This window comes from Genypterus blacodes, unplaced genomic scaffold (assembly GCF_046128005.1).
Source record: "Genypterus blacodes isolate CSIRO-AG114 ecotype Tasmania unplaced genomic scaffold, CSIRO-AGI_Gbla_v1 ptg000112l_1, whole genome shotgun sequence".
NCBI lineage: Eukaryota > Metazoa > Chordata > Actinopteri > Ophidiiformes > Ophidiidae > Genypterus > Genypterus blacodes.
Window position 1 is genome coordinate 1,298,099 of NW_027466916.1, and position 12,209 is coordinate 1,310,307.

The following is a 12,209-nucleotide window of genomic DNA, read 5'->3' on the forward strand; positions in this document are numbered from 1 at the left end:
GTGATGCCCAACATGAGGTTGCGTCTCTCATGTAAGAAGAATCCCTGAGGTCTGACCGGTCCAGACGTCTCCGTCTCCGAGTCCCTCGCTGGCTGTAACACAGAAACCTTCACCCGTGCAATCACTGGAGACCGACTGGTAATTTCATTTCAGAATCTGACAGAAACCCGCAAAACAGAAACGATCTTGTGTGTGAGCGTGTGTGTGTGTGTGTGTGTGTTTCTCCCGTTACATGATGGTTACATGATATGGGCATGTGGCAACGCTTACAGACTTTCCACTGGTGCGAGAACTTTTTATGCATTTTTTCTCTTCTTTCCACTTCATGGACTTGAAGAGTTCAAGGCTCCAGGTTTGTTTCAAACATTATGGACACAAACACGGGACATGGGGATCATAGGTTTTGTTGTTAGCATATTTGGAACACTTGCACTGTTGGACAGTTGACCGATCAGTTACCTCTGAACATGTATATAAGAATCTGCAGTTACACACAGTTACCAGCACATACAAAGATCTTATGACTGAAATATTTTCCAAAGAACTTCTTATCCGCATTTTGTGCAGTTGACTGATGACAACTTGTGCGATTGGTGAGTAATGACATTCCCACGTCTCAAAGAGCTTCAGGTCGTTCCACCAAAGTGCAGCTCTGGCTTTATCCATCAGGACAGATCCTTGATAGGTAAAGGAATGTTGGAATGGGATCAAATGGATCAAGACCATCGATACAGCGACAAGCAGTTCTAACTGGGACCCAATATCATCAGACACACCATTGAGTTCTAGCCCAAATGAGAGCAGTTCTCAAGGCAACACTGAGCTCTATAAAACATGTGCAGGATGAGGTGCTCTGGCGATGAACGTGTGTGGAAGGCATCTCAGAGAACTAAATGGACACTATGAGTCACAGAATCCCAGACGGCTGTTGGATCCTTCCTCCCCCCGGCAGGTAGTGGCATGATTGGCTGTCGGGGGAGGTTTGATCCCATGGAAAGTGTGGGTTTGTGGTTCATTTGAAAGGACAACAGTGCGAGGCCAACAGAGGCGGCTTTCTTTATAGTTTGGTTATAGCCAGAGTGTCTTTATCCTGGACATCAGTCATCCTCACAGGCATTTCTTTATATGGTACAGTGCTGGAGAGATTCCTCTATATGATGTATTTGCTGAGCTATGGAACAAAACTACAGTATCGTTTTGTCCAGTCGATGTGTCGGAGTGCAAATGAGTCGATACGTTGTGTATTCATTGAGTGACACCAAAGAAAATGTCCACATAATTCATCTGAGGATGATGGAGGCCGTGGTAGACCTCCACATGGTGCAGGAACCAACCGTTTCATACCCATTTACATTTCCTTTTTATGACGAAATTTCCGACCTGTAAAAATGGATCCAGGTCAGTTCCAAATTTGTTACAAACGTCTTAAATGTTATGTGGATTGAAAGAATTTGTAGGATGAGGACGTTTACAAACTGGACACAGTATCACAGAAAGCTTTTTAATGCTGGTTAGATTTTGTTTTATTTCACCATAATTTCCCATTCAGAACATTCCTTTTATCTAAAGATGTTCCATTTACGTCTCACATTTTCAGAATAGATGAATACATTTAGTGAGAATTAGAATTTTCATGAAAATCAAATACAATCAGATGTGAGCCGACATTAATCATCTTCCCACCAGGCGCTCCATTTGTTTACTTTTTGATGCGCTTCAATACGTTATGGAACATAATCTTCCGTGGAGACTGATGTCACCTCCACACTCGGTGAAATCACCGCTTAAGCAGCAAAGGCAACTGTGGCAGCATACATTAATCATATACTTCATGTGGCTAACTAACGTATTTATTTTCCCTTTCCATTTTAAAGATTGAATTTAGACACCATATCCTGCTCATTTTTTAACTCTCTGGACGCTCTGGAGACTAGGAGTCAGTTTGTTGCTGTCAGACTGTCGCTGAAGCTTTACTGCTGCTGCCTAAATCATTACACAACTCCATAATTAACTTCTGCACAGCTGTTGAAGCCGTCTGCTTTGCTGAGCATCGTTGTTGTATTAAAGCAATGAATTAGATGCACAAATGCCTCGGTGAACACAGATATTTGATCTACTGACATCCATAATAAACTGTTGCTCGTTTGCTCTGGTTAGTGAGTGAGTTCAAGTCAACCACCGCCATCATGTTGGCCAAATACGAGGCAAAACTGTGCACACAGGGAACCTCACTGGTTCTGGTTGTTGATCCAAGCAAGGGGCAGGACTGTTGTTTAATCCAAGCCCCCCGATCGTCGATAATTGGAAGCAACAATGTTGGCTTATGCTTGGTTGTTGCCTGTGAGCGCCAATTCCTTACATCTATTGAGATCTTCAGGTTGATTTTTTGTCTTTTGTTGCACGCCAACGTCTGACACTGTTTTTTTAACACAACACATGGTAAGACAACATCTGAGGCCGGACTAAAGACTTGAACATTCCACAGCTCTCAGCTCAGGGCGAGGAAACTGCTAGCATTTGACCAATCTGTGCTATTTTCAGCATTACAAGCTTCCGCCTAATATTCAGTTAAAGGGTGAGTCAGGATACGCTCCTTAAATGAGGCAATAAAAGCATTCCCCGACACCGTAGCCGGCCAGAATGCCAGAATGCCAGACTGCCAACCGCGCGCTGAATGTACGTGTGACATCATGTGCAGACAAACACGGTAATTAGCCATCGCTTCTTCTGCTAGAGCTGGGTCAAACAGGAGTGTTAGAGCTGCCCGGGCGAGTAAACCACAATATACTGCATTCCTCCATGATCGCATTAGCAGGAGATGTTAGATTTACCGTCTGTCAAGTGAAACAACACAAACGTCCAAAACCCAAACTGTCTCACACTGCGGCAGTGAATACAAACCCCTGATTCTTGACCTTTTTCCAAACCTGTAATTGCAAGGTTCACATGGCGGTCACCTAAAAACAAAGATCATATATCAGCTGATCTCAAGTCGTTTGGATGTTTTAGGACCTTTTAGCCCATTGTAGGATGACCACCCTCCCCCAAAGCTAGGAAACATAGTGAGAGTACTGCAAAGGTCACAGAGGCATCAGGCTCAGACCGGCGGCACAGCAGGTGTTGATGGTCTCCATGCAGTAACCTCTGTGCACACAGCCATCGTTAAAACCCTTGGAACTGCCCCGAGGCCGGCAGTCCGGCTTTGGAGGAGTGTTTGGCGAGTGGCACTTTTCCAATTATAGTTTCGGTTAATGAGTAGACAGCACTCAAAGAAAGAAAGTATTGGACACGCCTCCCGTTCGCAGCGATTGAATGCAGCTTCTCCCCAAGTGCTGTTCATAAGAGTTTCTGTATGGAAAACAACACACAGATGCTGTGGATCCATTTCTGTGTGTGTGTGTTCTCTAAAATTCTGTTACAGCGAGTCTGTCCTCTCCCATGTTTAGCCATTATTCTCTGGTGAGCCTCCATGATGACAGCAGATGTGGCTGCCGGGAAATTTGTGGCCCATCTGTAAAGCCTCTGTTGTGAACAAGCAACAGTAAAGGAGCTTAAGCCAAAAATAAATCCAAATGAAATAAATTTTCCAGGAGTGGACAGAGAGGGAACATCCTCGACTGAGGGTCAGCAGACAGCAGCCTGTGGCCCAATGTGGCTCCTCAACTAAACCAATTTAGCCTCATGACAAGAACTAAAACGTTGGTATTTAGTTATATCGAATCCTTTAATGGTGTGAATTAGCGCCATCTAGTGGCAAAAGCATTTTCTTTTTATACCTGAACTAAAGTTAGTCCAACCCATGAAATCCTATTATCGGGACACATCTGATACCTCAGAGTGTGTTTGCTATTTCAGCTTTAACATACACCATTTTTACGTTTAGCGTAAGTGAGTGTTCTAATTCAGTTCTGATTCGACGGCAAACTGAGCCAAAGAGGTTGGATCGCAAATATAAACATTTGTGCCATTTTGTACTTTAATAAACCCTCGTGGTTTTGCTCCTCAAAATCAAAATATGAAGCATTTTAAAGGTCAACCGCTTCCACCACTTAGACGTCCTCCTGTAAAATCTGAGTGACTAATAATCCGTAAGTAGGATAATGGGACTAACAATATAATAGCGAGGCCATTTATACAGGTGCTTCCTGTTTCGCTAAACCTGGGATTTTACTGTAAGAAAAGTAATTAGGTCTCATCTGGAGGAGATCCCTTCCTTTCCTACAGTGGAAGCGAGGGGGAGCAGCAGATCTTCTCAGCCTCAATCCCCATCCTGCGTCATCCCTCAAAACGGAGGTTTTAATGCAATTAGGAAAAAATTCTGGTCGTCTCTGCTCCTGTGCGAAGCCATCGAATAGTATTGGCTTGGAAGAATGTGATCCTTCACCCTCTGCTCAATGTTGCCTCAGCTAATTTTGGTAGAAGAGCTGCAGGGCATTATGGTTTCTCCAAGCAAAAAAAAAGGAGCCCGATTCCTGGCAGTGAGTGTTGGCGTTGGTATCGTACCCCCATAGTTTATGGCGTAATGTTGAGGGGAGACTTATTATTCCATCAAAGACAAACCTCAAATGTCCAGAGCCACAACATGAAACAGGAATTGGTTTGCTTGTAATTACACATAGGAAAAGTTCAGTCTCTCTTGTTTTGTATCATTTCCATGTTGCCAAACCTCTTAGTGCAACATTAATCATTTACAGTGCAGGTCAGAGAGAAGCTTTGCAAACAGCACATGGCAGCACGTACCACCAACAAACGATACGGCGTGTGAGCCTCTCAGTTCCTAAAGCATTCAGAGGAGAAACCTCCTGCTCACGGCTTTACAGCAATTGCTGTTTTAATAACAGAAACTGAAGGGGGATCTGTGTGGGAATCGTTAGTGCGTTCACTCCTTGGTCCAGTTTGGTTTGAAAGTAGAAGAAATTCCACTCTAACTAAAAAAACAACAAGCCATGTCTTTATTTGTTCAGAATTGGTCTGGAGCGACAAACTCAAAATAAGTCGACTCGCCGACGCCAACACATCTTAAAAGAACCTTGAATATTTGATCAAATTGTCTCTGTCAAATTTGTTCCTGCACTCTGGATTGACGGTGATTATGACGGAGCAGCACGAAGGAAAGAAAGCCGCCTCACACTCCACTTGATGCCACATCCATACACGGGATGATAAGAGTTTCCCAGCCTGGTTTGACATCACAATGTGAGACCAGAGCCAAAGGAACGTTCACTCCTCTGCTATTTCTGGTTTCCCAGAAAGGCTTTACAAGGCACGATGGTGGAAAATGACACGAGAACGTCTTAAAGATTTCCAATGATTCATGCTTTTTTTTTTCCTGATGCCTAATATGATAGACAGTAAATACAAGGCATCGATAAACTGTCAGTAAGGAGATGAGGAAACAGGGAAAAATGCTCTAAAATATGAGATGAGATATGGGAAGTCCAAAGGTTTAGAAAATAACTGATTCAGAACTCATAGAACAAAAGTGGCAGAGGTTAGACTTAGTTTTGAATGCTAGGCCATCTACTTTTTGATAATAATATGTTTATACATATAGGCTGATACGTGAGATTCCAACGTTAACGCAGCTCCATTCCAGCCACTGACAGGTTCTCTAGGCTCTTTATTTCTTAGGTATGGAGGGAGGGGAGTTAAAGAGCAAAGAGAGAACTCCCTGCTCCCAAACGCTGGAACTGAAACTTTCATAGCAGATGGAAAATGTGAGAGGATGAAGTGCAAACAGTGGAAAAAGTTCCGGCTATGGTTTGAACATTTCTAATTGAAGCAGACAGTGCTCGACTGCAGAGACAAGGATTCCATTTTCTCTACATACTTCACAGCAGGCATGGCAGACTTTCAGGCTGAATAAATAAATCAATAACAACTTAAAGGTGTAAAAACTCTGCAAAAGACCCGAGGCAGAGCGTTCACAGCCAACTCATTTAATGCAAAGCAGATATTACATTTAACAGAGTCTTATTAAATGAAAGAATAAATAGACAGAATAGATTGAATGTTCCAATGGCCTGATGGGTCACAATCTGGCTAATTGACAAGCAAAATGGACTGTGGGTAGAGAAAGTACAGTTGAACGTGTCTCCTCCACCAGACCTCCCTTCGTTAAGCAGTCAGTGCTTTCCAAACATCACTTCACTGCCTAGAAACCAATCGGACCAATCATACCATCAGAGACGGAACTGTGTGTCAGACTGTTCACAGAATTAAACCAAAAACAGGTGAAGATGCATTTAGCCATGTGAACGTTTAAATTGAGTCTAATTATTAAATGAGAGAAGAGTGTACAGAGGTGTAGACGAGACCATGGCAAGTCCAAATTCTGTTCTTTATTATATAGAGAATAGATGTAGGATGAATCTCGCACACTGCTGTATGAATGTTGACCGTATGACTGCTGTGCGATGACAAAAAGGCATTCAATTCTGTTCTGTTCTAAGAGACGGGTTGTCAAAAACATCAACACAATTTGATGAATCGAGAGACGAGGCTGTGTGTGGGTGTGTGAAAGAAACTGGTCACACGCACTGGCTGACTGGACTTCCCCCGTCGCTTGGAGGCAGCACTGTGCCTTTGAGCAGCAGGGTCTAAGTGGCTGTCATCACAGACTTGGCCTCAGTGGGTCGCACAGCAGGGATCCCCAGCCAGAGGATCTCATGCTCCGGTGGAAGTCCGCCTGCTGACTCACCGCAGAAGGACGTCTAACCAACCCTCAGTTTGGACTCGGAGGCACCTCTCTACATCCAAAGAAAGCAAGCTATACAAATTAAAAGCAAAGCACTCATTAGGAAGCTTGAGGATGTCTGGTTGGTGCAGTCAGTGCGTCCGCAAACTCAACCTCAGATCATTTCCAGCTTACATGTTCCGTAAGCGCTCGCTCTCCTAAGACACCACTGAGTCACACTCAATGGAGGCATTGTTTGATTTGTGCTGCTAATATATCACACTAAAGAGAAAATTATCCATAATGTGCTGACTAATTATTGCCTTGTAATCACCATAAATACTGTTATTAATAGCCAAATATTTGTTCATACTTCTGTGTAAGATTAATACCATGGCTATGGCAATCATTGGAAATTGTGGAAATTGTTGACCTTGATGCAAGTCAGATACTTTGTCTCCATTTATAGACCATTTTAAAGGGGCCCTCTTTAAAACAAGGGAGGGGTGAACACAAACAGATCAGCACACGTTATGAAACGTTTCTGTCAGGAGTTCATAGCATCAGGCCACAGTGTAAAGCAGAATTAAGATGGATGACTTTGATGGTCTGGATGAGGCAGGACCGCCATCAGTCAAGGAAACGATGTAAAAGACGACAACATGATCGTTTCAGTCAGACAGCGTCCTTCCAGGATTATGGAGAACCTCCTTTCCAGGGCGAGGAGGAACATTTGGTCATGGTAACATAAATATCTAGACAGGAAAATGAAATCACCTTATTCTACGCAGGTGTGGTTGTAAAATAATACGGGTAGTGTGTTACCTCAGAGGAATCCCTGGATTAACATTTAACCACCTCCGAATCACGCAAAAGCCCATGGTCTACTCACCATGTCGGCCCGGGAGAAGAGTGATTATTATCAGGCACTAAGTGAAACCAGAAATGTTGCACACTTCCACACTCTTTCCAATCAAACCCAAGCCGTGGTGCACAGTAAACCCTTGTGGGTCGGAGAGAACTAAGATACAAAACTAAAGACATCTGCTGAAACCTGGCCGGACCTTCAGCCGAACTATTGAAAAGCTACAACTGGAGTTTGATAACGAAGAACACATGGCGAGTGGAGTGTTTGCGTGGATAGGTGAAGTCGCAGTGGGTCTGCCATGAATGATGAAGTGCAGAGAAACTGACTGACACCTTTCTCATGCTGCCAGTCTGAAGATTAGACCAGAACCAGAACTCTCAATCTGTAACATACCTCCTGTCAGAGACAATGTTAAGACAATACTGAGTCATCTTTGTCAAAGCACAAAATTGGCACCAGGAACTGCGTCTTCAGCGCCAAAAAATATAATTTCCGAACATAGACCCGAAAGACTTAAAATGCAGTTTGCAAATAATAAGCAGTTGTGTATTGAGACTAAAGCTGTCAGCATTGATGTCACCCTCAATAGGCCTATACGGTGATGACACTGAACTCTTTCTTTCCCTTCTGTCTCTTGAGGAGTAGTAATGTACTTATACTACATGGTTTGGTCAGTTTATGTCCGATGACCAGAGTGCTGACCACCATGTACGAAACTTCTTTTGCTCAAGACAAGCTCGGAAAATTGGACGAGTGTTGGCATGCAGATTTCAGATTCCTGATTGCTTTTTCATCTTTTGTCTTTGGCTCATTTTTGTTGTGAGAATACAGGAGGCGGTAGAAGCTGCAGATTAACTCACAGGACATTCGCACAGCAGCAAAACAGGCTAATAAACTACAAAATATGCTTGGCAGAGGAGGAAGGTCAGAGTTGTGAAAGTGGTTTGCCTCCGAGTCCTTACCATGGAGGACAGCCTCGTGTCCATACAAGGAGATCATGATCTTACAGTTCATAAAAGGACAACGCGTGATTTTGGCCAGGGACCAGATCTGAACCCAGGAGTCTCCATGGACACAGCTCGACCCAAAAAGTCTCCAGGATGACTCAAACGCGTCGGAATCAATTTCAGCGGGCAAGTTGTGCACCAGACCTCTGAAATGGAATCTTGACGGAGACGGCCCAGAAGGAAGTGTTAAACCCTAAAGCTAAACACAGGAAAATGGAGGCTTTGCAGGCAAGAAATCCTCCGCCTTCACTGAAGTCTCTGGAGTCTCACTACCATGAGCAGCTTTCTACCAGAGCAGAGGAAACGTTTAAAGGCAACGTTTTGTCCAGTAACGTTGTTGTCTCTTTTGCACATTTTGATGCCATTCAAGTCAAAAGGGTAAGATGCAGATACCAAGTGTGAGATTTGATGGAACATTGAGGCGAGACAGAGAGAAGTCACGTATCAAGTCTTGATATCCCACACCGAATTACTTGAATGCCTTTGCTTATTTTGGTTTATTGTCTCTTGTACATAGATTCCACAACTTGACAGAACATCCGCTGCTCCAGGATCCCCCATCTACACAGGTTCACAGCATAATATTACGTTGAGTGATGCCCTTTAAACACATTGGAGGGTAAAACCATAACCGCTAAACCACACAAACTGTCTCTTAATGATGAATCAGATCACATTGTGGGTGACGGATTAAGCACAAATTAGAAACTTCAGGCATCAAATCCTTCCATTCATGATTCATTCTAAAACTAACATTAGATCACACAATGATTCGACTATTTTATTCGACAGCAGTGCAAAATTTCAAACAGAAAACTTGACGAACTCTGGCAAACCAGTTGCTCTGCCAGCTGAAATGACAGAGCACTCGGCCTTAATCAGCTCAAAGCAGTGATTGAGTTTCCATTAGATTAAGAGGCGGCCCTTTTCCCAGAATCATGCAAAAAAAGAAGAAGATGTCAGCGTGCGATTTCCTAAAAAGTATGACGTGCTGGAGACAAAGTGAGGAGATGTATCAGACGACACTCAATTATGTCTACTTCATCACCAGAACTACAACAACTTCTGTCACCATTTAGCCTCATTCCGATTCGTCTTTAATCCAGCTTTTCCACCAGTGTAGATAATTCAATAGACCCACAATTAAACAACTGGTGGATGCATCTCCAGGTTGACTTTCTGAACCTTTCTGAAACTCCAAAACAACGGGGAGAAAATATGTTTTTGTCCAGATGAAGATTGATTAAACCATTAAAGAGTAATGATTAATGTTGTTTCAGAAAAACTTGGCCGTAATTGCAGCAGTTAGAGGAAATTACAGGGATGTTATGTTGTGTTTTGGTGCTGCTGTTTACCTCATATTGAAGCACTAAGAGTACAGAGGCAACATGAATCAGCCTCGCTCTGTCTGGAGCCAAACAAAACACTGTGGGATTAGGAATTTTAGGTTGGATTTACAAATTCCATAAAAATGAATTTCATAGTGGAGGTTCTGCAGCGAATCATTCAATGTTGCATTCATTAATGTAATAAAACAAATATGGTAATTTGGTAGGTTTGTGAAGTTAATCAAAGTGTTGTGTTGTCCCCACCTCTGCACAGCATCTCTGCCCTGCATTACATTCATTTAGACCAGAACCAACACTTCAAGAAGCTGCCGTGATGCATTGTTTGCTAGGAATTCTGCGGGGGAAGAGGTGACGCCGCAACTCTGCAGAAAAGGTTTTGTTCAGTTTTTCATGCCGTTTTCCCCCTCCTCTGTACGAGCACAGCGGTCAACATGGGTCCCAGCAGACTGTCAGCATCTGAAAAATCCATCACCGATAGCGCCGAGATTATGAACCTCCACTATCATCTAGTTGGAATTTGCCTCCCACATGGATGAACGGGGCTCCGTAGAACCCCTACATTTCATTTCCCCCATCAATGTTGTAGACTGAGGAAGACATTACTCACATATGCATGATATCACCCAACAGGAGTTTCTGGCTTAGAAACAGAATGAATGATACAATTAAATGTCTGTGATAATGGCAGAGACATGAATTTAGTGGTCTACAGAGTCATGATGTATGTTCTGATGTATGTCTATTCAAGACAGATTCAACAGCAACCTCTTGGATGGAATTAGGAGATCGTTTTCACTCAAGACTATGAACCCCTCGACTTTCTTTACCACAACCCTCAAGTCATGAATCACCAAGCACATTTATTCTCTCAAAATCAGTTTTGAGAGAATTTTTTCAGTTTTTGGGCACTCAACTATTTCTGCATACATAAATCTACAGACACCATTCAAACATCAAACTGTTCAGAATGTCCAGGATATTATTGCTATGATTTTTGGTGTTCATATCTTTCATATTTTCCAAAATATTCAGCATTTTTCAGCTGAAAAATCTCCATTAAAATAATTCATTCAATTTATAAAATTCGAACTTGCAGGCAGAGAAACCATTCAAGCATTGTTCCTCCACCCATTCAGCGCTTTCAAACATGTCACGGTTTTTCAGCCTTCCCCATTTGTGTGAATTGTGTCTTGTTAGTGTGGAGGCTAGTTCAAGCCGAATTCCGAATTTAAATTCTAAACACTTTCACAAATTTGCCACTTCAGAAACAATGCTTGCATAGAAATGTAGGAATTTTGTGTCCTCTTTAAGAATAGGTCATTTGTTAAACTAACATTCTCGGAGTCCAACCCGTTTTCAGATAGCAGTCGTTGCGTGAGAGCCAGTTGTCGCTGCTAAATTGGCTGAATCTGTTTATAAACAATTGCAGCTTGAAAAGATTTTAGCTTCATCTGTCACTCAACCTGCTTGTAAACTTAAAATAATTTCTCCCTTGATCAATAAAGTGTCTCTTTCATTCTTTCAGGTACAGAAACCATGCAGACATTTTTTCAGGCCTTCAGGTTTCAATCTTTCAGGCACTTCTTCAGCATTCTGCAAAACCTTTCAGTAATTGCATTCTAGATACTTCATTTAATCCTCACACATCCAAATCCTAATTTAAGGAATTTACTTGGCTAGATAAATTCAGTCTCCAAGTTAGTTTTAGTCTTTTATGAGAGAATGTCAACATTCAAACAGCTCAAAAGCCGAACAATTTATTGTTTGTGTTGCATTTCCTCTCTGAAAAAAAGTGTTTCTGTGTGTAGAGGGGAATGAATGAAGTGGTGACGCATGCTTCTTTCCCCAGAACAGAAGGCATTTTTTCCTCCTCTCGCTGACATTCACAGACGCCTCTGGGACTTGACTCACACAGACTTGGTCCTCTGCTGGGGTTCCCCCCCCCTGCTCAGGCCTGGCGGGTCATCCTGACCAGCGGTCTGACAGCTGTGGTGGCCTGAGGAGGAAACTACAGAGGGCTTTCTGAAACGTTACTCTGCGAGGAAAGAGTGACACAGCACAATGTTGACCTCAGTGAGTGCTTTTCCTCACAGCCCTCTGGGGACAGAGAGGCGTTTGAGCCGACTTGGCTGGACAGACGACTTCCAGGCCCCCACAACATCACCCACACCAACATCTGAGTTAGCCTGGAAACAAGGTCTCTCACATTTGATTCAAACAACCCTGAAAATCATCAAGGATTTCTCTTTTTGTGCAGTATTTCAGGCCTAATTTAATGTGATACTTTAGATCTGTGATAGTTTCAGCAT